At 35.8% G+C, this 12210-nt stretch overlaps 1 protein-coding gene across 9 annotated transcripts in view; it reads right to left on the bottom strand.

Moving 5' to 3' along the window:
* The window catches only part of SEMA6A (semaphorin 6A), a 180544-nt gene that overhangs the window by 128687 nt on the left and 39647 nt on the right, over nt 1-12210 (bottom strand). Inside the window, exon 2 of one of the 9 annotated variants that reach the window (XM_087958029.1) lies at nt 10376-10421. The exons of the other annotated variants lie outside the window; for them this stretch is intronic. The gene's annotated coding sequence lies outside the window, so the exon portion shown is untranslated. The remainder of the gene's footprint in view (nt 1-10375; nt 10422-12210) is intronic. 9 annotated transcript variants of the gene reach the window in all.

Here is a 12210-nt window from a genome sequence, read left to right as displayed (position 1 = left end):
CACAGATAAACCTCCAAATGCTTCAACAATTTTCTAAAAGAATGCAAATGTCCAGCTGTCTGCAAGGAATATAAATCCTTCTCCCCACTGTCCTGTCAGAGCTGAAAAAGTTTTATTGGATGAGAAGCAAAATGTCTTCAAAGAAAAAACAAATAAGTCCAGTTGCCTCCTGAAAAAGCACCTTTGAGACAACCATGACCTGGATGACTGAGAATTTTTACAGACGTATAACCCCTGAATGCAGCCAATGGACTTTGAACAAGGGCAAGAAGATAAACACCTTGCTTCATAGTCTTGGTGAAGGCTGCTTTGCACTCCTTGGACTTTCAAAAATCAACCACTGAATACTAGAGGAAATCAAGCCAGAATGCTCAGGAAGCAAGGTCAGGAAACAAGAAGTATCATTTTTGGGTAAACCATGATAAAAAGGTTATCTATGGGAAAAAATTATAATGCTAAGCAAGGTGACATGGGGTGGATAAACAGATTGTTGAAACAGGAAGACAGCTGCAAGAATTGCATAATATGGTGAGGGACAGAATGGCTTGATGAGTTTTTATCCATAGAATCACCAGGAATCAGCTGTGACTCAATGGAGCACAACTAAAAAAACAACTGCAATCTTGTTTCTTGCAACTCTTTATGGTCCACACCAGTCTCAGTCTCTCCCTCCCTACCTCTCAAAATTTCTGTTATATTTTATTGGCCATTATATATAACATTTGATAATATACTATAAGGCCAGGTACTGGTATTGAAATAGTATTATTTCTTAATAGGAATGTAATATTTCAATTTATCATCTGTGAATTCAGCCTGACAACTACTTACTACAGGTAATTCTTGACTTACTACCACAAATTTTCATTGCTAAGTAAAACAGTTGCTAACTGAGTTTTGCCTCATTTTATGACTTTTCTTGTCACACTTATTAAATGAATCACTTCATTAGTATGGTTGTTAAGAGACTTCCCCATTATCTTTGCTTGTCAGAAAGTCACAAAAGATGATCACACATGACCCTGGGATGTTGCAATAATCAAATACATGCCAGCTGCCAACCATCTAAATCTTGATCATGTGACCATATGATTATTTCAAAGAGGAAAGATACGTGAATGGATACTAGTCTATTTAATTGTACCCATCAAGTATCAAAGATTCTGTGGATGCTGCCTAGGCCTGTCATTATAGTTTGTTATATTTTTATTTTTGTGTAATATATAGTAATACATCTATTTGGCTTGAAAAATATTGGGGTTCTGCTCATGCTGCAATATCCTCAAGCATATATGGGTGTGGTTTTGGTTGTACTCATCAAAGAATCAGTCTAACCTGTTTATAAATTATAATCATGAAGTTGGAACTCATAAAATAGTCCTACCAGAATATTTAAGTAATAGTATGAATGATAAGCAATCAGAAAAATGCTAGGGTGTAAGATGCAGGCAAGAACAGCATACACTGACCGGCACAACCAAATAGCTGGCATTGTGTCAGGAACTGTTGCACAGTGCATGGATTAGATTCTCCCAAGTCCAGATGGTAGATTCCACAGAAGGTTGTGGAGAATAATATCCTATGAGATTTCCAGATCCAGACAGACAGGCAGCTGTGGTGTTAGATGTAACGTTTACCAAGTGATAGCAATGTCAGGAAGAAGGTATAGGCCAGTGGTTTCCAACCTTTTGGGCACCAGGGAAGGGTTCCACCTCGTATACCCCCTGGTATAGCAGAAGCTGGAGAAGTATCAGGACCTGAAGGAGGAACTAGAGAGGGTGTGAAAAGTAAAGGCCAAATTGGTGACTCCTAAGCAGGGAGAATAGTTTCAACAGATACCAGGAATAACACTGGAGCTTTCTATCTAGAACAAGGGTGTCAAACTCAAGGTCCATGGGCCGGATTGAGCCCACGGGGTGCTTCGATCTGGCTGATGGGCCAGCCTAGAAATATCAAAGGAGTGCCCCGGAGTGCCTCTGCTAGCGAAGGGGGGCATGGGGGGCTGTGCATGCCCCCTGTGCCCCGTTTTTAGCTTGGATAGCCTTCTACAGCACCCTGCTGGCCAAAAAGGGGTGCTGGGGCATGCACATGCCCCCTCCCATACCCCATTTTGGCCAGCAGGGTGCTGCAGGAGGCATCCATCATATCTCCTCCTTAGCTGGCCCACAGAGGACAACTATAATGCTGATCCAGCCCTCAAAGAAATCGAGTTTGACACCCCTGATCTAGACATGGGCTGCACTTACGTTAACAACTGGTTCACTGTTTGTGAGCACTCTTAAGCGCCACTTTGGGTCTGAAATGGAGCTTCAAAGAGGCAGCTAATCTACTCAGGCAGCTCCGGTGACTACAGCAGGCACCTCATGAAACACAGCTGGGCAGTGAGGGTGGGGGAAACTAGCTGGAAAGTTAGTTATATATGGAAATGATAGCGCACAGATGGGTGGGCAGGACCAGCCAGTGATCACAGGATCACAGCTACCAGTTCACCTGAACAGGTCCGACCGGGCAGCATCCCACCACTGCCCTGATCTAGAAAATAGAAAGTGTTAGGAACAGCTAAGATACTAAGCAGAACCCTAATACTCCCAGATCTCTGGTAGAGGACCCAAGATTAAGAATGATACATGACACCTAGAAGGGAAATTGTATGTACGTATGTATGTAAATAGGAGGGCAGGCAGGCAGGCAGGCAGGCATGAATATATAAGAAAATGAAATATATTACATTACACTATAATGTAATATATTTCTTCACAGTGGAGTGATTGGTATGCTTGCCTATGCACCTGTTTTGGGGGCGGGGGTAATTCAAGGTTTCTTTATTTTGAAAGGAGACTTGGACTGGACAGATCTTCAGTTAAAGGACACCTTGAAATATAAGATTATTTTTCTGACAACAGAGCACACAACTAAAATATTGGATATTTGTCCTAGTGAGGCATTTATGAATTAGGCAAAATTATCTTCTGAACATTTCAGATGCTTCTAGAGCCAGAAATCTTATTGATTATTCTTTATCCCATGTAATCTAATTGGGCATATTATCTGTTTTTAAGTTAACACCAATTAAATTAAAAGTAATGTACTTTTTAATTTCTCATCTTGCATACTTTTTGCCAAAAAACTAATAACTCAAGAGCCAAATATCTAAACTGAAAAAGGCTGCCCTGATTTAAATAATGCCTCTTATATTACAGGAATATATCTTACTTAATAGTGCTAATGCTAAATAGAACTTAATGCATCTTCTTTGTTCTCAAGTAATCTCTTCTAAATTAATAACTCAACTAGTCACGTGACTATTTTCAAAATTGTAATCTAGCAGTCCTAGAAAGAAAGAAGTACAGTATTGAACAGAGATACTAGTAATTACAACAAAAGCTAATAAATTCCTACAAATATATGTCTCCTAAAAACACTTCACTTCAATTTCTACTAGTTTCCTATTTCTGCAGCACTCCTCGGTCATTAGAATGAAAAAATAAACCCAAACCCCTTTAATTCCACAATATAAACACAGTAGTTTTCCTTGAACTATTAAATAGCAATGATGAAAGACTATCTCCTTTCTTATTTAAAAATAATAATAATAAAAAAAATAAGAGCGATTTTTATTGCTTTGTTTTTAATATTTAATACTAGCAATTAAAGTTTTCAAGTTTAACCACAAATATGAGAGCTTCTGTCATTTCTACCACTATTCCCACCACTGCCACACCCATTTTGTAATTAATTATTGGCATGTTAAGACGAACTGGCAAAAAATAATCTTTCATAAATGATGTTGTAGTACAAGGATATAAGTTTCAGAAAGAGAAAGCTGTTCACGTGGTTTAGGATCAAAAAGGGTCATGTAGAAAAAAACAAAAGGATCAAACATGTGCGTTTAAAAGCAAAATGAATTGTAAATTATTGCTTCAAAAGCAATAAGCATAATGTCAGGTTGACCAATTGCCTACAGTAACTGCAGCATGTTTAAGAAGTAAAATTCTTTCAAAACTGTTTTCAGATTTGTACCTTATTAATGAGATTAAAAACTCTATCTTTACCTACGTTTTATGTTTTATATAAGGATTATTTTTATTAATCTTCCCTTTGTTTTACTGCATAGTTTTTTCCTTTTTTCCTTTCATTATTTTTTAATTAAGGAATTGTTCCAATGTTAACTTTGGTTTTAGTTAAAACCAATAGGGTGTTTCCAGCAATATACTTATTACAGGCAATAGTTAAGTATTCTGAAGAATTAATGATCTTCTAGGAATGTCTATTCTTAAAATTAATCTCTTCATAAAATAATATTTTCAAATAAATCTTTGATGAAAACTCACTCATAGGGGAAAATGTTTCATTCATGTCAATGGGAAATTTGTCAAACAATTTTTACTTAAATCAGAGTAATAACTCACCACAAGTCAAAAAGTCTCTCAAATATCTTGTTTTATAATATTGGTTACTATTAAGGCATAGGCAGTAATTAGATGGGGGAAAATCAGCGGTGGGATTCAGCCAGTTCACACCAGTTCGGGAGAACCGGTTGTTAACTTTCTGAGCAGTTTGGTGAACTGGTTGTTGGAAGACATTAAGACAGAGAACCAGTTGTTAAATTTTTTGAATCCCACCACTGGGGAAAATGAAAACATTAGGCAGATAAAGAAGTATTTGATAACCATCAAATACGTTTCAGTTGGAGGTAGCACAGAAGGTGTTTTTTTTTTTAAGTACAATGAATAAAGTTACTACCGAAGGCAAAATATACATCAAGTTCGCCCATTTTTTCAATCCAGATTAGGCAATGGTAAACCACTCCTCTATTTTAACAAGAAAGCCACTGAATAGACAAGACAAAATGTTAAACAGTATAGTGCCAGATGATGGATTCCTCAAATCAGCACTTGCCCGATGATCTTTCAGTATACGAATGGCATTTATGATGTGGCTAAAACCTTCTACTTGCTGATGCAATTATTTATTTGAAAGACATATAAAGGTGCCCACTTTTTGCATCATATCCTTGGGTGGCTTATAATTAACAATTTAAACAGTAAAAACCTTGAAAACCATTGCAAAACTACTGGCCCACCAAAAGCAACACACCTCCAGACATCCATTAAGAACATTATGGGACTCCAGATTCACAATACTTGAAAGCTTATATGAAAAGCCAGGCCTTCAAAACTTCACCAGAAGACTAGGACTGGTGAATCTCAGGAAAAGGGTGCTCCAAAGGGCAAGGGCTACTATCAAGAAGGCCTGCTGCCTAGGTTCTGCTACTTGGCAACATTAAAGGAAGAAACCTGAAGTGCAGTCACCCTATTTTACCCAGTTACTAAAATAGTTGCTGATCCTGTTATGCAGAAAAGGAAAATCCCAAACCAGAGGTGGTATTCAGCAGGTTCTGACCAGTTCTGGAGAATCGGTAAGACGAAATTTTGAGTAGTTTGGAGAACCAGCAAATATCACCTCTGACTGGCCCTGCCCCCATCTATTCACTGCCTCCCGAGACCCAGCTGATTGGCTGGGTCTTCTTTTGTTGCCCTGCATAGGAGAACGAAGCTGGAAAGCAGGTTAGTGGGGTGGGAGGGAATAGGATTTTGCAGTAACCTTCCCCAGGAGTGGGGAAGGAATGGAGATTTTATAGTATCCTTCCCCACCACACCCACCAAGCCACGTTCACCAAGCCACACGACGCCTACCAAGCCACGCCCACAGAACTGATAATAAAAAATATTTGAATCCCACCACTGTCCCAAATGCACAACCAGAATTACAGTAGGAAAATGGAACATAAGAAGTGGAAGAACTCAACAGTAAAGACCCAGCCAGGGTTGTACTGTAGAAGATGCCATGAACTGCCCATGTGCAAATTCCAAGTCATCCTAAAGTAGAAGAACTATTCATCTAGTTGGGTGGTTCTTGAGAAGATAATCTTGAGCAGAAACTTCCCATTTTCAAGGAGAAATCGAGAATTGCTTCAAATCCTAAACTTCATTTAAAGTCCTCCATGACATTGAGCTGGATTATTTGAGGAACTACCTCTACCTTATATATCCCCATCCCATCAGATCCAACAGAACAAGCATGCTATGGGTCCTGTTTACTACATAGCTAATTGGCAAGTCTCAGGAGTCATGACTTCTCTCCATGGCATCCATCTTAGCTCCCAAAGTAAGGTTAGCATCCTGGCTCCCAAAGTAAGGTTAGCTCCAACCCTATTGATTTTCCATAAGTTCTTCAAAATTTGGTTATGCCAGGCCTGGTGACCTAGGGACCAATCAAGTACTGAGGTGACTCAATTGTTGTTAATATCTGTTATCCTTTCTTAGCTTTTTAAAAAATAATTGTTAATTGTTTTGTAGTTTTGTATGCCACCAGAGTCACTTTTTCATGAGATGGCATATAAATTTGATTGATGGATAGATAAAAAGAATGGATGGATAGATAATGGATTGATGGATGGATAAAAAGAACCACAAGATGAAATCAAATAAGTTGTTAAGCAATTGGTATGCTAAAGCAGCCCCCCCCCCCACAATCCCTGGACCACAGATCAGTATTGGTCCGTGGCCTGTTAGAGGAAACAGGCTGTACAAGTGTGGGCGAGCAAGTGAAACTTTATTTGCACATGTGCAGGATCTAGATTGTGTGTATGAAACCATCCCCCCTGTCCCGATCCATGGAAACATTTCCATCCATGAACCTATCTCTGATTTTCAGAAAGTTTGAGGACCGCTATGCTAAAGGATGTCAAAGAATGGTAACTGATAAAAAATAACAAGCAAAGAGGGAAGGTGTGCATTGAAATCCTGTGTATATCAACACCCAACATTTCTCATTTACAAGAACCTCTAGTATTAGAAGATGGCAACAAAAGAAGTCAGTTTATATAAACAGTAAACAGTGGAAGATTAAAATGAAATGTAAACAAAACCAATATAATCACTAAAAGTATTGCAACTAGTCTTAGAATTGATAGTAAAGGCATTGTGATAGATTGCTTTTGGTTTTTTAGGATTAACTATCAACAGTAAAGGAACTTGCAGTCAGGATAAATGCCTCATTAGAACTTGATAATGTGGCAATGAAGGCCTTGGAAAAGATATTTGGATATTATGATGCAGCTATGCTTACAAAGACAGAGCATAATGACTCTGAATTTAAAAGATTCAAATACTCTTGTAAAGGCCTAAATATCTAATAAAGGGACTAAATGAAGTCAGCCCCTTCTTTGAATTTTGCTTCTACCTTAAGATCATTAGGTTTTCTTAAATATGGCATTCCATTTCTAGCATTATGAATAATAATAACAACTTATGGCACCACTGCTGCTATATACTACCCATGGAATGTTCTGAATGCATAAACTGCAAAACAAATTCGACATACAATTATAAAGTAGGTGACTGCTTCATGGTCTTTTTTTGTAATTTCTTCCTGTCATTCAAAAGATGGACACATTTCTATCTCAGGTAAGCCATGTCTGAATTGAAAAAAAAATCTAGATGATCGCTACATGACAGAGTCCATTGGAGTTGGGTGGCCAATTAATTCAAAGGACTGTTGTTTTGCAGCCCAAGTACATTCATAATATCCTTTTTTTTTTCTAGGCCAAGGGAGTAACAAGAGGACAAAAGTAACAAGAGGACAAAAAGTACATTTGATTTTATTCCAGTTAATTTAATTAAACACAGTTATGATTGCTCTCTAGTTATATACTGAATATTTTTCCCTTCTTTCATTTTAAAAATGACAACTTGTGCAATTGCTACAGATCTGAATACCTGGTAGCCTTCAGCACCTGCTCTAAATACATTCTGGAAACTACTCCCTCTTTCCCTCCCACAAGAATGGATATAGAAATATTGTGGCTAATTGTGACAAAAGATAACATTCGCATATCCTTCATATATACATAAAAGCAGATTTTTCAGGCAGTTAACCTCTTTGTCAAACGAGATCCGCTGAACCTTCTTTCCTTGAATACATATCAAATGTTAAGAAATTATTTTATACGCTGGTCATCTTATAGAGAAAATACTAAGAAAATACAGATATTTCTGCCTAAAATACATGTTCCTTTGCATGAATGATAAACTTGTCTGGGATAATGAAGAAGTAGGAAATTCTGGTTATTAGACATCTCTTTGTGTAATTAGATTTCACTGTCTTCACACCTTTGATGATTATGGCACTCCATTTAAGTTGCTTTGTTCCTTTTATTCACATTTGTTTTCAGAATGGCATGAAAGCATTTGCTGATAAACAGTCAAGATTCCTTTCAGAAGATATCTTGCTTGCTGAATATTATAATAAGAAAAAGCTAATCCAGGCAGAGTTTAATCCAGGGCTATTTTTCCTATCACATCCAGTCAGCAGTGCCACCAATCTCCTTTTATCTTTTTGTTTTCAGATGCAGTCCTATCATCTTAAAATTCTGCTTTCCATTGCGCTGGCGATGTTTCACAAAGCATGTCAAACACTGAATTTTTGCTCAATCGCATTAAGGATTTGAAATGAAACATATCTAACAAAAACAGCTTTTTGCAAAATAGATGAAAGCAGCCCATGCTGAATGGGAAGCCTAGAAATGACAGTGCCAGACTGAAAGGAAGTACCAGATTGAGTAAGACTGGAATAAAAAATATTTTTTTAAAAAAGAGCAGAAGCTAAGTTAAGCAATATTTTTTCAGTTTTGCCTTGTTAAAATAATTCCAGGTGGTTTCCTGGAGTATTGTAGCTAAATTTCTCCACGTTTTGTAAATGTTTAATATTCAATGACTACTTTGCTATTTCATTCTCCTTGAGGAAAAGTTATAGTATAATGAAAACATTTAAAACAATTTAACTGGTAAAAAGATGAATTTTATCATTTAAATAGTAAATATCAGTGGTTTCAGAGACAAAGATAGTTCAGCCATATCCACCTGGACAGAAAATGGTTCTGCTTCAGTGGCACTGATTTCATAAAGTTATCTATTGGTTTTTCCATTAGTCAGCTAAGCTCTACAATGGGTTGAACTGATACCCGTGTTAAGCTATAATTGTGATTTACAAACCACAGTAGTTGCATTCATACAATACTCTTAAGATAAACCCAAGAAACCACATTTCTTCTTAATGTGTGAATTCAGCAATATTGTTTGGCATCACAATCCAAATTTTATCCAAACTGAAAACAAAAAGACTCTTGATGAATCAGAAAATAATCATGTGGTTAGAAAAATTCAAAGAAAGGAGGGAAGAGAAGAAAAAAAAGGATGAGTCAGGGTATGGCCTAAATAGATAAAACATGATTCAGGTGGCATATTGGTCTCAGGCCAAAATCATAAGTATAATGCTTCTGAAACTGGGAGATAATCCAGAAATACCGTTATGAAGTTTCTCCCTCCCAACCCTTATGCCAGCCAAGTTCACATACCCAACACTTAACTTTTTATAAGGTGCTGTCTTTGTGATAAAAGCAAAAGCCAGCTTTCCTGCACCCTTCCCTCTCCAAGAGAAAGCAGCTTTGTTCTATTGTGAGGTTGTAGGCAGGCATATATAAGAGGTGGGGGAGGGACAATTATCAGCTTCTGCTGGGGAACTAGCATGAATAAAAGGATTTCCAGGTAACAATGAAATCAAAAGGGAATTTGATTTCAAGGGCAGTCCCTTCTCTAGAGAAATAGGAAAAATTAAATAGAAATATTAAATATGATTTTTATTTTGCATGTCTAACATTTAATATTTTGCTTCTATATTTATTATGCAGCTGAATTATTTTATTTTATTTTTGCAAGTAAGAAAAGATCCCACCTCTTTCTTGTGTCCATCTTCCTCCCTTTCTCCCCATCTTTGTCAATTTTAAACTAATTTTAGTGTTACTATTTTTTGTTTTAATGTTTTACATTGTTATTTTATTGATTGTAAGCCACCTAGAGTCAACTCTAGGCAAGATGGCAACATACAAGTTTAATAAACAAACACACCTAGAATTCTGTGCATCAGAAATGCATCTAAACTGGAACAGACCAACATTATCTTGTGCTTTGCCAGAACTTTATATTTCTCTTAATTTTTTCCCCCTTTTGGAGGTTCTTTGCAGATGCTGTCTGTGATTTGATTAACTTTGTATTTTAATCTCCTTTGCTTTGCTTCTGAATGTTTTGCTTGTGAAAAATTTAAAGCCAAAAAATGTGATTTATGTTTTCTTTCCCTTTTTTAAAAAGTTTGATTTTGTTTTTCTCTTGTGAAATTGATCTATTGCTAGACAAAGGAGAGGGAGAGATTTCTCAGGCCACATACATCAGCATTAAGTCAGGAATAATTATGGATTCATTTTTGTTCTTTTTTCCCCCTTTAAATTGTCATAAAATCACACAGAACTTGAGGGCACCTTCTTTCTCACATGCTGCTGAGGAAGACACCACATGAGGGATCTCCTGGAAGACAGAAAATAACAATAGTAACTACCAAGCTACAATAACAAAGCAAGAAGCAAAGCCCTGTGGTGTAGACTTAAAAAGATTTGAGGGCTGGAAGTTTGAACACTCCACCTTATACCCTACAGATTCAGACATGCTACTGCAATAGTCCAAGATTTTCTGGTAGCTTTTTCATCTTGCTTTGGGAATTTATTTATTTTTTAAATATATTTATTTATTTATTAGAATTTGTCAAACAAAAATGAGAACAAGAATAGAAGAATAAAAATATGACAGGGATGATAGGCACATTAGTGCACTTATGCATGCCTCTCTACTAACCACTTAAGTATGATGTAAGGTCCATAAAAGTCTGTTTGTGACTGAAACTGTGAAAATTTGTACCCGAAACAACTGAATCAGGTAGAGCATTCCAGACTTTGACAACTGTATTACAGAATTCATATTTTTACAGTCAAGTTTAGAATGATTTACACTGAGTTTAAAGCGGATGTTAGCATGCGTATTATTGCAATTAAAACAAAATTAGTCATTTACAGGTAAAACATTACTAGGTATAATTTTGTAGGCAATACCTCGCAAGCAACACAGTTCTAAGTTATTCAAACTGAGAATTTCTAGCCTAGTAGCATAGGGAATTCTATTTTGTACAGAAGACTGCAAGACTTTTCTTGTGAAATACTTCTGTACCCGCTCAATTGTACTGATGTCAGATACATGATGGGGATTCCAAACAATTGAACAATACTCTAAGATTGGTCTAGCGTAAGTTTTATAAGCTCTAATTAGCAATACAATGTTTCCAGAAAAAAAAACTCTGCAATTTTTTTTTAAAAAAATAAAGTTTTATTTGGGTTTTCACACATACAAAATACAAGTAAAACATCTTTTTTGAAAATAGCATGGTCCTGGGTTGAACTTCTTTATACAGACACAAAACTCAATTTCATGCTCCTTTTTGTGTTCTATTCCATATCTACATTTTCTATATAGTTTTTCCCCTCTTTTAATTTTCTCAATTTTATTTTGATTATCTCATCTCAATTCAAATCATTATATTTATACTTTTGTCTGTTCTGTTTCAATTTCATATTATCTTTTCTCATAAAACAAGTTTTCTCCTGTAGTTACTAATTGGAGTATGACACCTTTATATCTTTTAATTACATCCATTCAACTCTTATTCAAACTTCAATATATACCTTAAGGTTATGACCTTCAATATAATACATAATACATAATTTCCAATTGAATTCTGCTTGGTACATTCTTATAATACACACTATATTCTTTTTAAAAAGTTTATAAATATATGTAATTATAAACCCTCATTCCATTCCAATTCAGTTCTATCATTAATAATCATTACAATCTTAACATTTTTAACATTTCTTTTCAATTAAATATCATACTTCCTTAAAGACACGTATAATCTCTATACTTCCTTAAAGACATGTATAATCTCCATAATTAATTTTTCCCTTATTTCTCTTCACATATGTTTTGTAAATCATTAAATATTCATTTTGTTACATTTATTTATGGACAAGCATTCCACTGAATTACAATAGCTATTTTATCAAACATTTTAATCATACATTGTTGCATATTTTCTAAAATTATTTCTATTTCTAATATAACAATACTATCTTATGTACCTTTGCAGAATCCCTTTTTCCATTAAATTTTCACCCATTATCTCTAAATAGGCCCTGTTTCTCTATATTTTGTTTCTGTCCTTTATAACTTCTTTTCCTTTCTTTCTTCCTTCTCATCTTCTCCCTCC

Source organism: Notechis scutatus, chromosome 2, assembly GCF_049901735.1.
Source record: "Notechis scutatus isolate UNSWTSFEM ecotype Mainland chromosome 2, rNotScu1.2, whole genome shotgun sequence".
NCBI classification, from domain to species: domain Eukaryota; kingdom Metazoa; phylum Chordata; class Lepidosauria; order Squamata; family Elapidae; genus Notechis; species Notechis scutatus.
The sequence above is the reverse complement of the archived record's forward strand: the minus strand, read 5'-3'. Positions and strand labels throughout refer to the sequence as shown.